The following is a 20,567-nucleotide window of genomic DNA, read 5'->3' as shown; positions in this document are numbered from 1 at the left end:
TCAGGGGTGGGGGGTGGGGTAGACTGAAAATCAGGTCTTTTTGCTTAGTTTGATCACATACAATGACAGGCACGGACTGGGTACAATCCAGAGCAAGCTCATCCAACCCGTGGCCCAGGGGCTTTGAATGTCACCCAACACAAATTTGTAAACTTTCTTAAAACATTATGAGGTTTATGCACTCACCTTTCTTTTCTTAAAGCTCATCAGCTATCATGAGTGTTAGCGGATTTTATGTGTGGCCCAAGACAATGCTGCTTCTTCCAGGGTGGCCCAGGGAAGCCAAAAGACTGGACACCCCTGAAGTTTCCTTCAGACCTTTGGATATGCACAGGACTATAGCTGAAGTCAGGGTGTGTTGGCACGGTGGGTTTGAGGCCACGCTCCAGGCTTAGTGGACACCTGTTCCGCCTTTGCCGGCCTTCAGGTCCCTGAGAGCCATCGGGCGACTGTGTCACTTGGGCCCTTTCCTCTCCAGCTTTTCACGGTGTGTCCTGTGTGAGTCAGCCTGAGACTGGAAGTTCAGTGGGCACGTAAGGGAGGACCTCCCTGATCATTAGAACCAAGGGTAGGCCCGGGGGCCCAAAGCCCACTGTGATGGGGGCAACAACTCCAGAACCTCCGGGCTGAGTCATAGAAAGACGGCCCTTTAAGCATGTTCAGTGCTGAACTTGATGAAGTGCCGTGATTCTAAAGGCCGCAATTAGGAAGGTGTTGTCACTATGCATTCCCTATTCTTTTTGGCTGAGATAACAGAGGAACTATCCTCAGATTATTTAGTTGTCTTTTTTTCTCCTCAAAACAGTATGTGAGTTATTTGCATAATCATAAAAGAGGACTATTTAAGAGGTCCATTCTTTAGAGATAAAATTTCAATAATGTGATCTTTAGATCTTAGAAAAAGGAAAATGTAGAAAATGTCAAATCATGAAATTTAGCGACATTAAATACCACAACACTGATCTTCTGCCAGAGGAGCGGTTGACACTTTTCACAGGCTGCTTCCTTCTTGTAACACGACGCATGGCGTTTCCTAATGGCCTGAATCTTGAATACACCAGTTTCATGGTGACATGGCATGTTCATCTTCTCCAAAAACAATTTTGTGCTTGGAAACATTTTTTATTTAACATTTTTCTCCAAATTTTGTTTAAATATAACCCACTTGTAACTAGCCAGTATAACAATGTATCTTTAATAATTGCAGTAGAATTGCCACCACCGAAACCTCTGGAAGCATGACATTCTTGCATACATTTCTTCCTCCCCAGATGGCCTGTGGGCGACAGGCCAGCACCGCTCCAGGAAGGGCCTGAGCAGCTGAGAATTCTGTAGCATTCTGTACAGAATGCAGGTTGCACCTGTTGGGCCCATCTCAACCTGGATTTTATTATAACTTCAAATTTTATAATAACATGACATTTTATCATAATGGCACTCAAAAAAAGCTGAATGCAGAAAATAGAATACAACTATAGATTGTTTTCTAAACAGCATAAACGGATACTTGTCTAAGATCACAAACCTCTGCGGCAGATACGGCCAGGCGGTGGCTCAGGGCTGTCTTGACTGACACGCCTTCTCATTCCAGCTTGTTTTTCATGATCCACTGATCTTCCGTTTTCCATGCTGCTCGACATCAGACTTACTGTTTCCTTCTAACCTGGGCCTTCTCACTAAATGTGAAATATAGAATGCAGAGGCTTTTTGGTCTCTCTGAGTGCAGTTGAGTCAAGGTGGGTTTTAAATGCAGAATCTCATAAACTGCGTTTCTAAGCTGTGACGTTCCTGTCCCTCACATATCTCTGCACAGATCCCATCAATATCCTGGGCCAGTCGACACTTTTCTCTGTGTAGAAAATGCACGAGGCGCATAGTGGAAGACCTCGGAGCTGAGCCCAGAGACTCTGATTGAGTAGGCCTGCTCCAGCACAGTGATCCTGGCACAGTGACTCCTGTGAGCAGCCCTGCTGGTCCAGACACTGCTGTCACCTGAGGATCAGGTTTACAAAACCTCGCTCTCTAGATTGGAGCATGCTGGCCAGGATTAGTTTTTAAGCCATCATTTTTTAAAGAAAGAGCTGTGTTATTGTCATCACTAGTATCTGTGGGATGCTTGCTTTCCTCTGCATTATTTAACACTGTTAAACTTCCCAGCCCTAAGGCCAAAGCACTCATCTCTGCTTTGCAAAAGTGAACAGCAAAGTGCCGGAGGGCTAAGGTGCTTGCCCCTGGTCACCCAGCTCCTACATAATGATGCCCGGACCCAAATCCCACCTGTTCACCTCCAGCATTGAGGCCTCTTAACTGCTCCTACTATCCCACTACTTCCTAGGGCCACCCAATTATAAGCTCAAGAACAGTACATGTAGGTGTGCAGCAGCAGGACAGCCCCCGGTCCAGGGCACAGATGGAGGAGTCCACGGCACGTGGCTTCTGAGGGAAGGAACACATTGCCCAGCATCTTGAGGGTCAGGAAACCTGGGTTCCAATCCTGTTGTATTAGTCTGTTTCCATGCTCCTGATAAAGACATCCCCAAGACTGGGAAGAAAAAGAGGTTTAATTGGACTTACAGTTCCTCATGGCTTGGGAGGCCTCAGAATCATGGCAGGAGGCAAAAAACACTTCTTATATGGTGGCAGCAAGAGAAAATGAGAAAGAAGCAAAAGCGGAAACCCCTGATAAACCCATCAGATCTCCTGAGACATATTCACTATCATGAGAACAGTATGGGGGAAACTGCCCCCATGATTCAAATTATCTCCCACCAGGTCCCTCTCTCAACACAAGGGAATTATGGCAGTACAATTCAAGATGAGATTGGGATGGAGATGCAGAACCAAACTATATCATTCCACCCCGGCCCCTCCAAATTTCATGTCCTCACATTTCAAAACCAATCATGCCTTCACAGCAGTCCCCCAAAGTCTTAACTTATTTCAGCATTAACCCAAAAGTCCACAGTTCAAAGTCTCATCTGAGACAAGGCAAGTCCCTTCCATCTATGAGCCTGAAAAATGAAAAGCAAGCTAGTTACTTCCTAGATACAATGGGGGGTACAGTTATTGTTCCAAAGGGGAGAAATTGGCCAAAACAAAGGGGTTATAGGGCCCATGCAAGTCCAAAATCCAGTGGGGCAGTCAAACTTTAGAGCTCCAAAATGATCTCCATTGACTCCACGTCTCACTTCCGGGTCATGCTGATGCAAGAGGTGGGTTCCCATGGTCTTGGGCAGCTCCACCCCTGTGGCTTTGCAGGGTACAGCCTGCTTCTCAGCTGCTTTCATGGGCTGGTGTTGAGTGTCTGAGGCTTTTCCAGGCACACAGTGCAAGCTGTCATTGGATCTACCATTCTGGGGTCTGGAGGATGGTGGCCTTCTTCTCACAGCTCCACCAGGCAGTGCCACAGTAAGGACTCTGTGTGGGGGTTCCAACCCCACATTTCCCTTCTGCACTGCCCTGGCAGAGGTTCTCCATGAGGGCCCCGCCCCTGCAGCAAACTTTTGCCTGGGCATCCAGGCATTTCCATACATCTTCTGCAATCTAGGTGGTTTCAGAACCCCCACTTCTTGACTTCTATGCACTCACAGGCTCAACACCACATGGAAGCTGCCAAGGCTTAGGGCTTCCACCCTCTGAAGCAACAGCCCGAGCTGTACCTTGGCCCTTTTTAGTCACAGCTGGAGTGGCTGAGATGCAGGGCACCAAGTCCCTAGGCTGCACACAGCTCTGGGACCCTGGACCCAGCCCAGGAAACCATTTTCTCCTAGGCCTCCAGGCCTGCAATGGGAGGGGATGCCATGAAGACCTCTGACATGCCCTGGAGACATTTTCCCCATTGTCTCCGGGATTAACATTCAGCTTCTCATTACTTATGCAAATTTCCTCAACCGGCTTGAATTTCCCCTCAGAAAATGGGTTTTTCTTTCCTATCACATTGTCAGGCTCCAAATTTTCTGAACCTTTATGCTTTGCTTCCCTTATAAAACTGAATGCCTTCAACAGCACCCAAGTAACCTCTTGAATGCTTTGTTGCTTAGAAAGTTCTTCCGCCAGGTACCTGAACTCATCTCTCTTAAGTTCACAGTTCCACAAATCTCTAGGGCAGGGGCAAAATGCTGCCCAGTCTCTGTGCTAAAACATAGTAAGAGTCACCTTTGCTCCAGTTCCCAACAAGTTCCTCATCTCCATCTAGACCACCTCAGTCTGAACTTTATTGTCTACGTCATTATCAGCATTTTGGTCAAAGCCATTCAGCAAGTCTCTAGGAAGTTCCAAACTTTCCCACGTTTTCCTGTCTTCTTCTGAGCCTTTCAGACTGTTCCAGCCTCTGCCTATTACCAAGTTCCAAAGTCACTTCCACATTTTCATGTATGTTTTCAGCAGTGCCCTACTCTACTGGTACCAATTTACTGTATTAGTCCATTTTCATGCTGCTGATAAAGACATATCCAAGACTGGGAAGAAAGGGAGGTTTAATTGGACTTACAGTTCCACATGGCTGGGGAGGCCTCAGAATCATGGCAGGAGGCGTAAGGTACTTCTTACATGGTGGTGGCAAGAGATAATGAGAAAGAAGCAAAGGCAGAAGCCCCTGATAAACCCATCACATCTCCTGAGACTGACTCACTATCACGAGAATAGCATGGGGGAAACCACCCCTATGATTCAAATTATCTCCCACCAGGTCCCTCCTACAACACATGGGAATTATGGGAGTACAATTCAAGATGAGATTTGGGTGGGGACACAGAACCAAACCATATCACCTATTTTGCTTTATTTGGGACCTCAAGTCATTCATTCTCATCTTTGGAATTTTTTTTTCATGTGAAATGAATAGATTGCTATCTTGGTGAGCTCCTTTACACCTGAAAATTTTATTCTTCCAAACCAATCCATGGAGGAAATCTATGTTTAGAGAGATGGTTCCCATTGATAAAGAGGCAGTGGACCCATTAGTGTCCTTCCATTCAGCTCAGTGGGAGGTGTTGTTCTGAGGTCTTAACTCTCCTGAGGTAAAACGTTTAATAATGAAAGCATGTAAAAAAGGAAAGAAAAATCATTATACTTCTGTGAAGTTAAAATGTTGAAATATTTTCAGATGTAGAGAGAATAAACAAAAAGCAACACCAAACCCATCTGCTCATCAGTGGATCATCATTTAAAATAGAAGCTGGCTTTTTTCCCTTCTGGAAAGCCTCACACGATAAACACAATGAACCGGAAATGAGCAACCTTGGATTTCATAGTGCTTCCATCTTGGCAAAAGGTGCCCTCTTGTGCTCGATTTGGCAGGTCTGGACTCCAGCAAAAGCCAGCGCTGAAAATAGTTCTCCGTACACTTCTGAGCGCTCCCCCGTACTCCCTGAGCCCGGATCACACATAGCCTCGTGTTATGCTTCTGACTTTTGAATGCAAAGACAAAAAAATCACATGAATCATTGTAGTTATTCAAAGTTTTTATGTGTTGAAAATCTTTCCTCCAATGTGCTCTGAGAAGTTGTATGGCGTTCGTAAACAAAAGCTGTGTTAAAAGAGCCAGGCGTTTTCCATGTCTAGTTTTGTTGGTGGCTGTGCCTATCATGGTTGGGGCAGTCAGTTTCTTCTGCCAGATACCTGAAATTATCTGGGAGCAGTGGGGCAGACCAGGGGAATTTTTAAATTATTTGCTCCATCTTTCTCGATTTGTTCATTTAAAACCATTCTTATCTGTTGACAAAAGTAGATCCTTGGTAGCTCTTCCTGGTGGTTCTTGGTGTCTTACTAAGTCTACTCTATTTGAAGGTAATACAAGTTTCATTTATATAGAACCTAGTCAGATATTTTACTGCTTCAGAAAGTCCTGCTTTTCAAGCTGCCTGATGAATTAACCTGGTTTTTCTGCAATCATTTGTATGTTTCCTGTTTCCATCTTACTCCTATCTTTATGTAACTTTTTATTTAAAAGACTCTTGCAGAACTTAAAATAGAACTACCACACCAATTCCATTACTGGGTATATATCCAAAGGAAAATAAATCATTCTACCAAAAAGACACATGCACTTGTATTTTCACTGCAACAACATTCACAATAGCACAGACGTGGAATCAACTTAGGTGCTCATTAATGGTGGATTGGACAAAGAAAATGTGGTACATATACATGATAGAATACTACACAGCCATAAAAAGAATGAAATCATGTCCTTTGCAGCCACATCTGTGCAGCTGGAAGTCATTATCCTAAGCAAATCAATTCAGGGACAGAAAACCAAATGCATGTTCTCACTTAAAACTGGAAGCTCAGCATTGAATACACATGGACATAAAGATGGGAACAACAGACACTGGGGGCTGCTGGGGAGGAGGGAAGGAGGGGCATGTGAACTTAAACACTACCTACTGGGTACTGCGCTCAGTACCCGGATGACGGGGCCACCCGTACCCCAGGCCACAGCGTCATGCAATAGACCCGCGTAACAAACCTGCACATGGACCTCCTGAATCCAGAATGTTTTTTTAAAGAATTAAAAAAATTAAAAAACCCTCTTGCAGCTGGCCTCGGTCAGCACGCCAGGACTCAGGATAAGAGCAAGGGGTGGTGCCATTGCCCTCTGTGTGCTGTAGAGAGAGAATGACCACGGCAGGGCCTGAGTGTGTCTTGAGTGGACCGCGTAGAGATGGTTTATTCTGAGCTGTTAGGACTGAGAGTCCTTTTAAAGATCCTGCGTGGCTGCTCTTTGTGGGTCGGCGTTCCCTTTGAAATGGATTTGCTGCATCTGACACACATTCACATGCGTGAGGAGCTCGTCTTTCTTCTCTCTGAATGCTCTATTAACTATTTAAAAGTTATCTCTAACTTTTTTCAAAACTGGGAAGTTCCATCTCTAACTTTTTTCAAAACTGGGAAGTTCCCAGACTGTTTCACCACGCAGCCAATGGACTCGAGGCTGCAAGCTTATGCCACCAGGCTCTGGAAGAGAACCTCGGTGTTTACGGTCATGACCCTGGCAGTCAATGGGAGTAAGTGCTGCAAAGGCCGGTGAGGCCGGAGCCACAGAGTCAATGTGACAAAACCCATGGGGCTTTGCAGTGGCGAGCTCACTTTGTAAAAAGTCAGCTGCAGCCTGACCCAGGGGCACATTCTGCAGGGAGGCACCTGGATGCCTTCCTCAGCAGGAATTTATTCCTGGGTTTGCTGTTGATCTGTACTTTACATAGACAGCAGTACGTCTTCCAGCATCAGAACACGTGCGCTGGGTCTTCCGTCCTTTACGTAGAAAAAGATAAAAATCCCCCTGCAGACCCTGCCATCGTCTTCAACTTAGGTGCAGCAGTGGACCCTCTGTTTTCCCTGAGTTTGCACGAGGGTGCTGCCCGTCCCTGAATGTGCTACATAACACGAGGTTCCGGAAGCTCTAACCAGAGGTGGTGAGCGCCTGCCCTGATGGAGTGCCCTTCTCGTGACAGGGCAGAGGAGCTGGATTTGTGCAGGGTCAGTGTTGTCTTTGAAATGGACTTTCTGCATCTGATGTGGCTTCCCACAGACCAAGGATCTCACCCTCCTGCCCTCCCTGCACCGGGCCATCCCTCCCGTCAGTGAAGGAGGGCTCCCGAGAGCTTCTGGGCACCCCGGGAACCCCAGGCACACTGTCCTCATGGTGTGGGGTGGGGCTAGGCATGCGGAGGAGCCTCTCCTTTCTCTTCCTTTGCTGTGCTCCGCTCCCTCTGACCACGCAGGGGCTCCCTGGGCCCAACCTCATGAGCTGCATTCCTGCATTTCCCCTGTTTTCTTCTTCAGCAGGCAGGGGTAGACCCGAACGTGCAGATTCAAGGGGAGCAGAGGACGTGGGAGCTGCTCTGTCTCACACCCTGCATGAGGGTAGAGACATGTGTGCCGTTGCTAGTGACGCGGGCTCCATGTGGGATATGTTCCTCTTTGCTTGTGTCCCCCAAGGACCCTCAGTGAGGGGTCACAGGCAGGAGGAAAGGGGGCCTTGCTGGTCCAGGTTCAGCCACCCTGGTCCCCTATCCCCAGGCCATATGACCAGTGGAGCGTGGAGGAGCTGTAAGCCCATAACTAGGGCTCTGCCACAGGGCAACAGGCAGGGAAAGCAGCAGGCAACAAGAGCTGTGTGAGAACATCATCCTAGAGTCCTCAGGAGGGTTACTGTGAGGAAAGAGCTAAATACGTCACCAGCCACTTGTGTGGTTTCTGCAGAAATTGACAAAAGTAAACATCCCTTGGCTTAGCCAGCCTGAGAGGCCACCAGCCACCTTCCTAAACCAATTATCTGTTTATTAGTGTTTGTTTTATAACATGCTTTCACTCTTTTCTTAGAATTAGTAATCGTTCATGTTTATGTTGGAAGTTTGAAATCATTTCATTCTTCTTCTCAATATTTATTGGGTAGCTAATATATGGAAGACATTGTATCAGATATTCCAATTAGAGAACTGGAAAGAAAATTAGAATCCCTAATCAATCCCACCACTCAGATACACATATTTAATATCTGGGGACATTTTGGTTCTTTCTTGAATTTATGTAGGAGTTTTGCTATAAAATTAATAAAATTCTGAACATAGAATTTTGTGTTTAAAATGAAACTGAGTATTATAGTGTATGTTCTCGTGTTATTAAATATTATGAATGCATTTTATTTTATATATAATATTCTGTTGTTTGCCTTTATTAAGACAATATAGAAGATGTAAGGGTTTTATTCCCCCCACTGTTCTGCACTATAAATAATGCCAACACGGCACGTTTACACAAAAGTATTTGTCCCTGGCTCTGATTTTTTCCAAAAATTCTAAAAAGGAAGTCAGTTGTTTCAAGATTATGATTTTTGATACAAATGCACCAGACTGCTTTCCAGAGGCCGTTCAAGCTGCGCTCACACTGGCATTTGTCAGCAAGTCGTCACCACACTCAACGTGGCAAATGTTAGATATTTTTATTCTCAACATTTTGATTAACTAGATAGGCAAAAAAAAAAAGTCTCTCACCTATCTAATTTTATTTCTTTGATTACTAATGAGACTACTTTAAAGAATATATTTCTTGGATTTTAAATTTCCCCCCACGTAACTGTGCATTTCATTCCTTTGACCACTGTTTATTTTGGAGTGCTTGAACGCACATGTGCGTGCATTCATGCACACACACGCCCAAACACACACTATTTTGTGGTTCCCAATATTTTCTGTTTGTCATTGGCTTTTTCATTTTGCTTACGAGCTTTTAAAGTTTAGACCTTTTTGTGTAGCTAAATCATCGTCTTTCTGCTGTTGCTTTTAGGGTGCGTTCTTTGCTGTTCGGGAAGCAGCAACCTCTTTGCTGGTCTTTCTCCTAGTTCTCTGTGTTGTGTGTGTCAGCATTTAACCTTAAGCCGATAGAAGATGTTTTGGTATCTGATGGCAACTGGAGATGGACTCGCTTTTTCACCTGATGAATTTCATGGCAGTTTCCCCGGTATCCCTTATGGGTTGGTCCCGCGCTTACTGTTTCCTGTGTGGAGTGCTTCGGTCTCCCAGGCCTGCTGGGCATGCGGGGCCGGCCTCATCGGTCCTGGGGTGCGTCCACACCGCACTGTTGTTAACAGTGCAGATTCGCAGCATGGTTTAGCATCTGGCAGTGCGACTTCTCTCTCATGCCTTTATTTTCCCAGAATTCCTATGCTATTCTTTATTATTTCGTGTAAAGTTTAGAAAAAGTTTGCCATTTTTAAATTCCTAAAAAGGCCTCTTAAAATTTGGATTTAAACTGGGTTAAACACTATTACAGTGAAGAGAATTAACATACTCGGTCTTCCCAGCCTACCTGTCTACTTATTCAGATCTACCTTTGTGTCTCTGTAATGTTTCCCTTTGCTTTTCTGTATACCCTTTAGTTGTTATTTTTAATATTTTAATATTCACTATTAAATATTTAGGAGTAAATCTTTGAATGTTGTCTGATTTCCCTGTGGCACTCACTGTCATGCTAATTTTGATTTATAAGCATGGAATTTATGTGTGTATTTCTTGTTGTATCTAAACCCTGTATTATTAGATCTGCTGTATTTATTTTGGTTTATGCTGAATATACAAGCATACTGCCTTAGAGCTATATTTGTAGTTCTTATTTCTATTTCTGTGCTTACTTCATTTGCTGAAATTTCCAAGAGTTTTAAGTATTGGTGGCAATTTCGTATATCCTAAGTTTAAGGGTTTTTGTTTTTGCAGGTGAAACACATGAAACAGAAATCAATGCGTTGTCATTGGTAACCCTAACATCTGACTGTGGCGAGTGGGTGCAGCTGTCAGAAACAGCTTCGGGGCATGCGGGACAGTGGAAGGGGAGGCAGGGCCCATTGCTGACCCGTCTTGTGCCTCTCTTTGAGGAGGCGGTGACTGCCCATGTTTCTCCATACCGGGGTGCTGCCATTTTTCAGTGCTGCTCCCCGAGGGTCTGGAGCTATGGCAGGAAGCTCCTGGGTCTGAGACCACGTAGTTGCTGTTACACCCCTGGGGTTGCTGCAAGAGGTGACAGGTACTCAGTAGGCTTCTTTTGTGGGAACGTGTCCTTTTGTCACCCTCATACTGGACAGCCTCTCCCTTGGATTTGTATGTGTGACTTGCTGAACTTTCTTTCAAGTGATAATTATCTAGACAGTACTTTAGTTCAGAGTTTTAAGACCTGCAAAGTGAAAATAAGGCATCTCTTCTGTGAGTCTTGTGATCCTCAGTGCAATGGCAGAGGCTGAAAGTACAGAACGAGGCTTTTCTCCTGGGACTGTAGAATTGGGATGTAAGTTTCAGTGCTGGCCAGCAGTCCTGAAGGACGAGGGGAAGACGCTTTGCAAGGAATCGGCACCAAGTCGGTACAGGGAGATGTGCTATTCCCGAGGTGGGGGGGGTCCTTTGAGAACTGTTCTGCCATCCTTGCTGTCCTGAATCACCATGCAGAGTAAGTATAGTTCCCAGAGGGATCACAAGGACACAGAAGTCCAGAGCTCCCAAGGTGACCTTGTCTGTGGTCCGTACAGCAGCCTACGATGTGGCCCCTGCCCATGGATGAGTCCTGGGAGTGACCAGAAAGACCCCTCATGAGAGCAGGTCCAGGGAGAAGGCAAGAGGGTGGTGAGAATGCCTGGCCTGGAGATTTCCAGGGCGGCCCCAGCAGGGACCCAGGAGCCACGCTCAGGAAGGTCAGCGAGGGCAGAGGCATCCGATGACAGGCCAGGGCCTTTCCCAAACCACCCAGAAGGTTCTTCTACAGAAAGAGACACATACCCTGCAAACATCTGAGATGCTGCAAGGGAGCCGAATGAAATGGGAGTAAACATCACTTGGAAAGCGGCCAGGGCAGGAACAGCGCTAACCTCACGTGATGCCCAGCCCTCAGTGCCTCCCTGTGGAGAGGTCGCTCAGAAGAAAACCTGCCATGGAAGATGGGAGGAGCAGAATGGGCCAAACCAGGGCCAGTCTCAAGGCCCCTGCGGGGTCTCAGCCCCTGTGGGTTGAAGATTGTGCCAGTCCTTGGGGAGGAACCCAATGGAAAGGGGACATGCTTGTGTCTGTACCCATTAACTTAGAGTAAACTTGCATTTTTTTGCTTACAGACTTGTTTTTTTCCCAATACCCTTCTTTGTTGTTAAATCCAGAATATAATCTTTTGTATACGTTTATTAATGTAAGCTTAATTTTTAATACACTTTCAACTACAGTATTTGGTAAAAGAGAAAAAAAAGTACTTGTTCAAAATCATGAAATCAGGAAGAAGAGGAGTCTAGATTGATACCCAGATTTTCTGATTTAAAATATCACATTATTTGCACAAAACGCACTTGTCATTTGCATGTTTGTTTTTTAGTATCAGTAATTATGCCACATACATTCAGAGATGGCTTTGAGCCTGTGCTGGTCACTAGCTATGCAGGGACTAGCGCAGTTACCTCCAGGGCAGGGCTCTGCCTGGTTAGTGGGGTCTCCGAAGTCTTATGTGTTTCAGCCCCAAAACATGGTAGCCAGTAAAAAATTTTGCTTTTTTTTTTTTTTTTTTTTCTGAGATGGAGTTTTGCTCTTGTTGTGCAGGCTGGAGTGCAATGGCGCAATCTCAGCTCTCCGCAACCTCTGCCTCCCAGGTTCAAGCAATTCTCCTGCCTCAGCCTCCTGAGTAGCTGGGACTACAGGTGCCTGCCACCATGACCGGCTAATTTTTTTGTATCTTTAGTAGAGATAGGGTTTTGCCATGTTGGCCAGGCTGGTCTCGAATTCCTGACCTCAGGTGATCTGCCTGCCTAAGCCTCCCAAAGTGCTGGAATAATAGGCGTGAGTCACCGCGCCTGGCCAAGTAATAGATTTTGGATTCAATTTTCTTTTAATGCAGTCCTCTGAGAACAGGCTTTCTTAACATGGCTTCTATGGATGGGTCTCAGGAATTCCAGACAGTCTGTGACAGATTTTATGTGGATGTGCATGTGTGTGTTTTTCCAGGAAGAAAATGCCAAGATTTCATGAAATTCTCAAAGATTCCTGTCACCCCAAGAAAGCTGAGGCCTGTGGTGGGCATCCAGTGTCCCCTTTTCTCTTGGTTACGAGAGCAGGACGTCCAAGGGCCGATTCTGGGGCTGGCAGTGGAGGTATTTCCTCTTCCATCCTAGACCTGAGACAGGATGTTTCCCAGGAGGAGGACCTGCCAGGCGCAGAGGCTGCACTGGGGTGCCCTTGGACTTTGGTGGTGTGCTCTTTCCCCAAGTGAGCTGGCTTTTAGATTCAGAGGGAAATAGGTTTCTCTAATCCATTTTTCTATCAGAACCTTGGGAAATGTAAGCTTATCATGGATTGCTGGAGAGAGATGGAACCTCTTGTCTCCTGCTGGTCTAGGTAATTCAGCACGTTCCATGGGAAGGGCATGGGTTTCCTCCGAACAGGTTTTCTGGTTTAGACTGGGGGCCGAGCATGTGCTGTGATTTATCTCAATCCCAGCTCTGTTCGAAACCCCAGCTCAGTTCAGTGATACAGTGAAATGCACTTTGGACTATAAGCAAACCAGTCCGCTGCCAGTTTACTACTCTCTGTTTTAAGCTAGTCCCCTGGGCAAACATTTTTCTTAGAAACCTAGTACTGTGATGTGTTGTCATGTGCCCATAGTTAATCTGTCCATGTCTACTTCTTATGTTAAATTAGATCCCTGGGAAATTAATCAAAACTTTGGGTGTTTGCTCCTTCCTGACAGCTGCTCTCACGTGGCCACTCATTTTTCCTTCTGGTTTTTTAGTGACTCACGTGAACCTCTGGGTTACTGTCTCCCTATTAACCATGGGTGTGTAGGGTTGTGTGGAAAGTGAATCACAAGGTTGAGTCGAAGTATGTGGTCTGCATGGGAGGACAGGCAGGGCTGCAGGCTCATGGCCAAGCACATGTCAAGGATTTGGATTTCTCAAATCCCACTTAGGAAAGAACATCCGATTTGCCACCATGGATGTGACTCATGGCCGATTAAAGGGTGCTTTGGTGGGTAGCAAGCAGGGTGTTCTGCGGAAGGGCAGGGAAGGCCTCTGTGTTTGTGATGTCTTCCTGGGTTACCTCAGTGGCTCATCATCGATTGTTTTTTGCCATTAATTCATGTGACCCATTCTGGAAGCTGTTTTCAGCGTATTTGCAACTCTTTGGGCTAAGAAGCTCCTTTAGTTCACATTTGCACCTGCGACGATGTAATGTAGGGTTTATGGAAGTCACTGTGTCCGAGGGAAAATCCCTGTTGCCAACTCTGCTTTCTGTGATCCTGCCACAGGCACAGAACAGTGTGGGAGATGAGACCTTCAGCTTTGCGTGGGCTGTGTGATCTCCAGACAATCACCCGGCTTCCCTGAGCCTGTCAGGTGCAGGAGTGGGGCTGTCAGGGACTGGCTCAGAGCTCATCCCCGCCCCTCTGGCAAGGGTAGCTCCTGGCTGAGAGACCTCAGGGCCAGGAGTGGACAGAATTGCTTCCCTTAAGAGGCTTGGGGAGATTCCAGGCAATGGTGGGGAGGTGTGAGAGACCCATGGGCCTGTGCAAGACAGGCTCCGCAGACCCAGCATGGACTTCCAGGGACCATAGCATCGCACGGAGCTTGAGAGAGGGCCACCCCCCTGCACCTGTGCAGAGCTCTGCTGCCTGGAAGCCTGAGCCTGGTGCTTCAGAATCATCTGGAGACAGAACCTCTGGTGATGTGGTGGATGGGCAGACCTGTGGCACCAACAGTGAGGTTATTGAGGTGACTGAGGTGGTAGCCATCCATCCCTCATTCAGACATGGCTGGCAGGGCTCAGGTGTCCCTGCCTGATACACTGCCTACGCCTGTGAATGGGCCCTTTGGAGATGCCAAGAAGCAGCCTGGGATTTCCAGGCATGTTCTGGCATATTCTGGCAAGGACACCGATGTAGGCTCTTCCCCATGTGGTACAATCATGAAGAGGAACATGGCCTCCCCTGCAGTAGCCGCCTGCGCCCAGCCGAGGCCATCACGTCCCAGGAGCCCGGGAGTAGGTCTGTTCCCCTTCTGCACACCCTAGGATGTTCCCTGCTGTCACACACCTCACACTGAACTTTGAAGATTAATTCCTACATTTTCATCTAGGTTTCCGTGACACTCTTCCCATTCTTTATTTCTATCCCAAGTTCCATGTGTCTCTTCTCCTGAAAAGTGGTTATCAGAACCACATGGCAGTTGTCCACGAAGATGGGAAGATGCTTTTTGTTTTGTTAGAAATGTCCTCCTGTGATGTCGCTGCCTGGCAGTGCTGGCTGCAGTAGCTCCTAGGCGTGGTGTCTCCTGAAATGGCCAGCGGTGACCTCTGCATCCATGTGGAGTCCCGAGTGCTAGCTGATAGCTCGGTCACACTGTCTTCCAGGCCATCGGCCGTTCTGTTGGCCCACACAGGAGCACCCCTCCCCAGCCACAGGCCCCCGGTCCAGGCTCTGTCCAGTATCAGGCTGAGCCCCACTGGCCCGACAGCTAGCTCACTGGCCCCAGGTGTCCAAGACCGAGTCAAGTCCACACTGGGACTGGCTGAGTCTGCCACAGGACCTCGGCACCAATGAAGAGTGTGGGGTTGGCTGCAAGTGAGGCGGTCACTGCCCGGACATGGACCACATGGTTCTTGTGGGGACAGCTGTTCCCTAGCGTGGATGGCACTGCAGGCAGAGGCAGCCGGGGCCCAGGCCAGCCACACCAGCAAAGCCTGCAGCCAGGTGCCAGGGAGGGCGGACCCCTGCATCCCAGCACAGGCTTTGGATCCCGGGGTCTGATGAGCTCAGTCAGTCCCGAGGGAAGCTGGAGAAATGGCTGAAGCACACCGCAGAAGAACAAGCTCAGGGCTTTGTTAAAGCCAGCCCCCACCGCCCCGCTGTCAGGACCATCTCAGCTTAAACAACGGGCCTCTCTCCAGTGTGAGTTTAATGGTTTGGAATTGGCGGTGACTTAAATCACTTGGGATGGGGAAAAGTTGGGGAGCCTCTGGTTTCATAGCAGGGGCCTAGCGCTGGCCCCAGCCTGCTCTTTTCTCCCAGGAATTTCTAGCCAGACTCAACAGGAAGATGCGGAGTGACTTTCAGCCCAGCCGTCTCCACTTTACCAAGTGGCTCTTGGTGTCTGCCTTATTCCCTCCTGGCTGTAGCCTCTGAATGGGGAACCACGTGAACACCTCATAAGGGTAATTAAAATGACCATTTTAAAAACACATTCATGGCCCACAGAGGACGGCTCAGACATATAAGGGGTCACATGTCCTAAAGCTCCTGCCCGCTCCCTGAAGCACAGGGCCCTTGAAATGGGATCTGGCCACTGAGGATGCTTCCTGAGGACTCTCAGAAAGGTGATGCTGCCGCAGGGACACGCTGCAGCCCTCGACCTTGATCCGTGGCTCGGGAGGGCGAGCAAGGACTTTCCCCCATAGAAAGTTCCCAGTTTTTCTAGACTGCGTCATTTGTGTATTTGGAAAACAGCTGTTTTTACAGCGTCTGAATGAGAGCTCCTACAACAGAAATACTCAAAAAGCTTCACATTAAAGAGCAAGTGCAAGATAGATGCCTAGAAGAGGGCCCTAGAAAAGGGAAATTCAGACTGAAATCTGTCAACTGTCATTGTCATTTCCTCCAGAAACTCTTTAACATTGGAGATGAGAAAGAGAATAAAGGGGAGGCATGGGGTGGACGGGGAATGTCTTCAGGGTAATTTGGAAGAGCGGAACAGAAGCTGCTTGTGAGTGGCAGGCCCTCTGCAGTGCAGAATGTTTAGGCTGAGGGGAATCTGCCCCAGAGACTGGTGGGGAGAGGGAGGCCCCTCCAGTGTCCGACTGACACTGGGAACCCTGGAAACAGGTGGGCCGAGGCTGTAACTGCCAATTAGGCAGAAACGGTAAGGATTTGACACATGCGATGTTCTGGGCACTCTTGATCAAATGATGCGGGTGACAGGCTTGGATGCAGTGAAGACACCTGGAGGAGGAAAGAACCATGAAAACTCAGCCTCATTGCTTCACAAAATGGATTTTGCATTTTCCCGGGAAATGTTAATAGGCCGCTTCTCTAAGTAAATATATTCCTGAGGAAACATAGAGCCTGGGACATAGTTTATTATCCACAGCAGGTTGTTCAGTATTTCTGCAAACTGTTCCTACTCAGTGAGCAAGGAACCCCAGTGCTGAAACATTGGCAGCGCTGACATCTGACATCTGCCATTTCTTCATGCTGAGACACGGAGTAATCGTCTCCTCTTTCCCGCCACGTCCAGCTGCGTGTTGAAAGCCCGTAATTTACAAATAGGTAAAGCTCATTTGTTAATGGATGGCAAATATGAGAAACGTTTTTTTTCATGCGAACAATATTATAAGCACTGATATAGATATGAAAATCATATACATCTTACAAACAATACCCTAAAGGTCCAGCCCATAAAAGCTGAGTCACTTATCAATTGCTGAAATATTTAAATTGGCTTAAATATTTTCTTCATAAAATCCGTCAATGTCTTTAAGCAGATACCTTGCCCACAAGATCTGCCTGGGGTGGGAGGTCTTGGCCCCCTCTGGCTGGAGTTGGGGGCTACCCTGTGTGGAGGGGAGAGGGCGGGTGGGGGTGAGTCTGGTGACTGGTCAGCCGCTCAGATGGAGTGGGGGCAGGCACAGCACTCAGGAGGCTGAGGCTGGGCATCTGGGGGAGCCGCAGCCCCTGGGGGTGGCAGGGGGCATCTGTCACCAGGAGGAAGGAAGAGGCGGTTCTGTGCAGGAAGAGGGATCCCACCGCTGGCGGCGAGCCCAGGAAACTGGGAGGAAAAGCCGGGAACAGGTGAGCTGCGGAAAAGAAGAAGCAGAGGCTGATTCCGGGTTGGCCCCCGCTCCTCCGAGTGCTTCCTGCTGGGGCCTCTCCCAGCTCCACCCCATCCCACCGGAGGATGCCTTCTCCGTCTTCCTTCTCCAGAGACACAGACGTGGCGGTGTCTCCAATACCCCGGAAAAGCCACCAGGACCCCTTGTTGTCTCCAGAATAAACTTCGTCCACTCCCACCCTCCAGTCATTTCAGGCTGGATCTCTTCCACACACTGGAAGGGACTCCAAGGACTAAAAGCTAGAAGAGCTTGTGTTTCCCACACTCAGGACCCTCTGGACTCCTGTTGTGACTTGGATGTTACCTTTTGCGCTGTTCCTCGGTCTGACTCGGCCGCCTTCTCAGTCTGTCCTGTCGGGGCTCCCGTCCTTGTACCCCTGCTTCTGCCCCAGTCGTCCTGCCCACACATCCCAGGCCCCCTGCACCCCCAACTTCTGGAAGTCCAAGTAGCCTTCAGGGCTCAACTAAGACACCTCGTCTGCAAAGCCCCCAGCCCCCATCGTGGCCATGCTGTCCCATCCGCCACCTCAGCATCTTGGATTAACGTGGTGTGTCCCACCTGGAGACTTCCAGCACCTGGGATAAACCTCTTCTGAGGCTGTTTCTTGGAATGTTGGAAGGTTATGGGTAACGGGTTTGTCTTTCCCGCCAGGTTGAGCCTGAGGCAGAGAAAGGGTCATACTTTGACATACTCAAGGCTTAGTAGCAGCCGGGCTCTTAGTAGATGCTTAGGACCAGTTTGGGAGTGAATTTTATTGTGCTTGGCAGTCTACCTATTTAGTTTATTCCTTTATCACCAGAGTCTGAACTCCTTGAGGGCAGGGATTATAAATTTTCATGGTTCTTTCAACAGAGAGCCAGAGATGGTCATTACATTCATTGATTCTACGTGTGCTATGTATATATGCACATAGAAATGCATACTTAGAGACTTGTATGTATACGTGGGTGATACTAACAATAATATAAATAATAGGTAGTGTCTGATCACCAACACTGGTTAATGCCATCTCTGCATTAACTCCACGAGGTAGGTACTGTGATCACGCCGTTTTACAGAGGCCCAGGAGACTAAGCAGCTCTCCTAGAGCTGCAAAGTGAGTAAGTGGTGCTGCTTGGAGTGTGCCTCTCAGATGGTGGATTTTGCTTTGAAATCTATTTGCCTCAAGCTGCGCATCCTGTATCCTGTAGGAAGTCTAATTCCTTCTCTAAGGACTCTGAAAATATCCAGGGCTTATAGTTTCGGGTGACTGTGTTCCTCCCTCCCCAGATCTCTAAACATGAGCCAGCAATGCCTCCCTCTCCACTTGCTTTGAAGATTGAATGACATAATGTTTGCAAAATGCTTTGCACAGTGCCTGGCATGTGCGTGCTCAGTACGCCCTCACTTTTATGACCTTGGCTTCTGGTGGCCGCTCTCTCCTCCCTCATGCTGTTTGGTATGAAAGCCAGTTGCTTCTCTGTGATTGCTCCGGAGCCTCCCTCTCAAAAATCTCTGTGTAAACCAGGCTTGTCCAACCCGCAGCCCATCGTCGTCTTCTTCTTCCAATTCTTCTTCTTCCAACGTGGCCCAGGAAAGCCAAAAGATTGGACACTCCTGGTGTAAACAGACTTTTCCAAGGCTTTGGGGCAGGGTACATGTCAACTGTGACTACAACTTGAAAGCAAGAGTCAAGCAGCCTAGTTCCTAATACCCCTTCAGCTGTCTTGCCTGCTAGAGACTGTCACAGGTAAGCACTGACCCAGGACTCCCCCCACAGAGTCAAGCAGATGAGAGAGTCGAGGGTGACTCCCAGAGTGGGCTCAGCAGTGGGGAGGGGGTGGCACTAGGGGCACAGAGCAGCAGTCAACGATGAACCATGCTCAACAGATTTTCTTCTTTATAGGAGGGAGGGAACCCATTGGCGGGGAACGAGCAGGCCTGGGAAGGGGGACAAGCTGAAGAATGGTGCAGGGAAGGAAGGAGCAAGATCAAGTGTTCAGGGTATCGGGGACAAAGCAGGGACCTTGAGCTGGGCACAGGGTCTCATCCTCCAAGGATGGAGGGAAGGTCTTGAAATGGGTGGAGATGACAACACATTTGCAGGTCAGGGCTCATGCCCGCTGGCCTTCCAGGGTCTCCTGAATGAGGTGTGTAGGGCTCCAGGGGGAGTGTGTGTGCACAAGTGCACCCAGGAAACACACCTCCAATGTGGAGGAAGGTCGTTTATATGATTGTTCTTGCTACTGGAAACAGTAGCCCTGAGTTTTTTGTTTTAATGGTGCATAAGTTGAACGCTTTTCTCTGATCAATACTTGCAAAAAGCTTGCTTTATTTAGTGGGGGTGTGGATTACCAATGCACACATGAGTGAATGGGATTAGTCTCAGGGAAAAAAAAAAACACCATGTTGGGCTAAGAAATACGCCCCAAAAGGACCATGGAATGAGCCACTTGCACGAGAATAAGTGACCATTGATAGCATTTCTTTTGGTGTATGCTTGGGGAAGCGTTAGGGAAGAATAAAAGAAAAAGCAAGAGTGTTGTAAGAGCGGTGCAGATTCAGGGGTAGGAAGCCAGTCCTCCTGTTCACTTGGGCACGTTGCACCTGCATCCTCTGCCCAGGCCACCCCCTCCACCTGCTGGCGCCTGCCCTCCCTCCCCTCCCACCAAGCGGGGCCTTGGAGTTTCGCGACCACCCCATTTCTCTTTTTTCTGCTGTGATTTCCCGTCACAATGGGTGTGTGTTTTGTGATTTTCCTTCCTCAGAAGCCCCCTAAGCATATTAAGACCCTGATCTCCTCTGAATTCTGATCACGTATCTTAAGCGAAATGTATGGAATGTGTCATTGTTCTTTATGCTGCATTCTGGCACTGTGCTTGAGAACATTCACTGTCAGGAAAACAATTGTAAGCCTCATTGGAATGATAATTTATCTTCATGTCTGCCTTCATTGTGTTTGGTTATTATTTATTGTATTGCAAGGTACTTGTTAAGACCTTAAAAGAAATATGAAGACTAGTTGTTCTTTGAAATAAAAATCAGTATTTCATGTAAGCACATTGAAATATGTGCTTGGAATCCCAGGAACTGGGCCCATTGGTGATAGAACCCTTCCCCCGCAGAACACAGAGGACCAGAAATGCATGCCCAGCTTATTCATTGGTGGCTTCTTTCCATGGCCTATGGGCAGTAGGTGTGGTCTGGTGTGTCTGCTGTGTCTGGTACTGTCCTGACAGTGTGTGG

The 20,567-nt window shown here is 47.8% G+C and overlaps 1 protein-coding gene across 6 annotated transcripts in view; it reads left to right on the top strand.

The window, feature by feature from the left end:
* The window catches only part of RPS6KA2 (ribosomal protein S6 kinase A2), a 451,529-nt gene that overhangs the window by 280,123 nt on the left and 150,839 nt on the right, over window positions 1-20,567 (top strand). Inside the window, exon 1 of one of the 6 annotated variants that reach the window (XM_063707995.1) lies at window positions 19,053-19,071. The exons of the other annotated variants lie outside the window; for them this stretch is intronic. The gene's annotated coding sequence lies outside the window, so the exon portion shown is untranslated. Of the gene's footprint in view, window positions 1-19,052; window positions 19,072-20,567 lie in introns of those variants that run through there. 6 annotated transcript variants of the gene reach the window in all.

This window comes from Gorilla gorilla, chromosome 5, assembly GCF_029281585.2.
Source record: "Gorilla gorilla gorilla isolate KB3781 chromosome 5, NHGRI_mGorGor1-v2.1_pri, whole genome shotgun sequence".
In the NCBI taxonomy this organism is placed as follows: Eukaryota; Metazoa; Chordata; class Mammalia; order Primates; family Hominidae; genus Gorilla; species Gorilla gorilla.
This window is presented reverse-complemented; position numbering and strand designations above follow the sequence as displayed.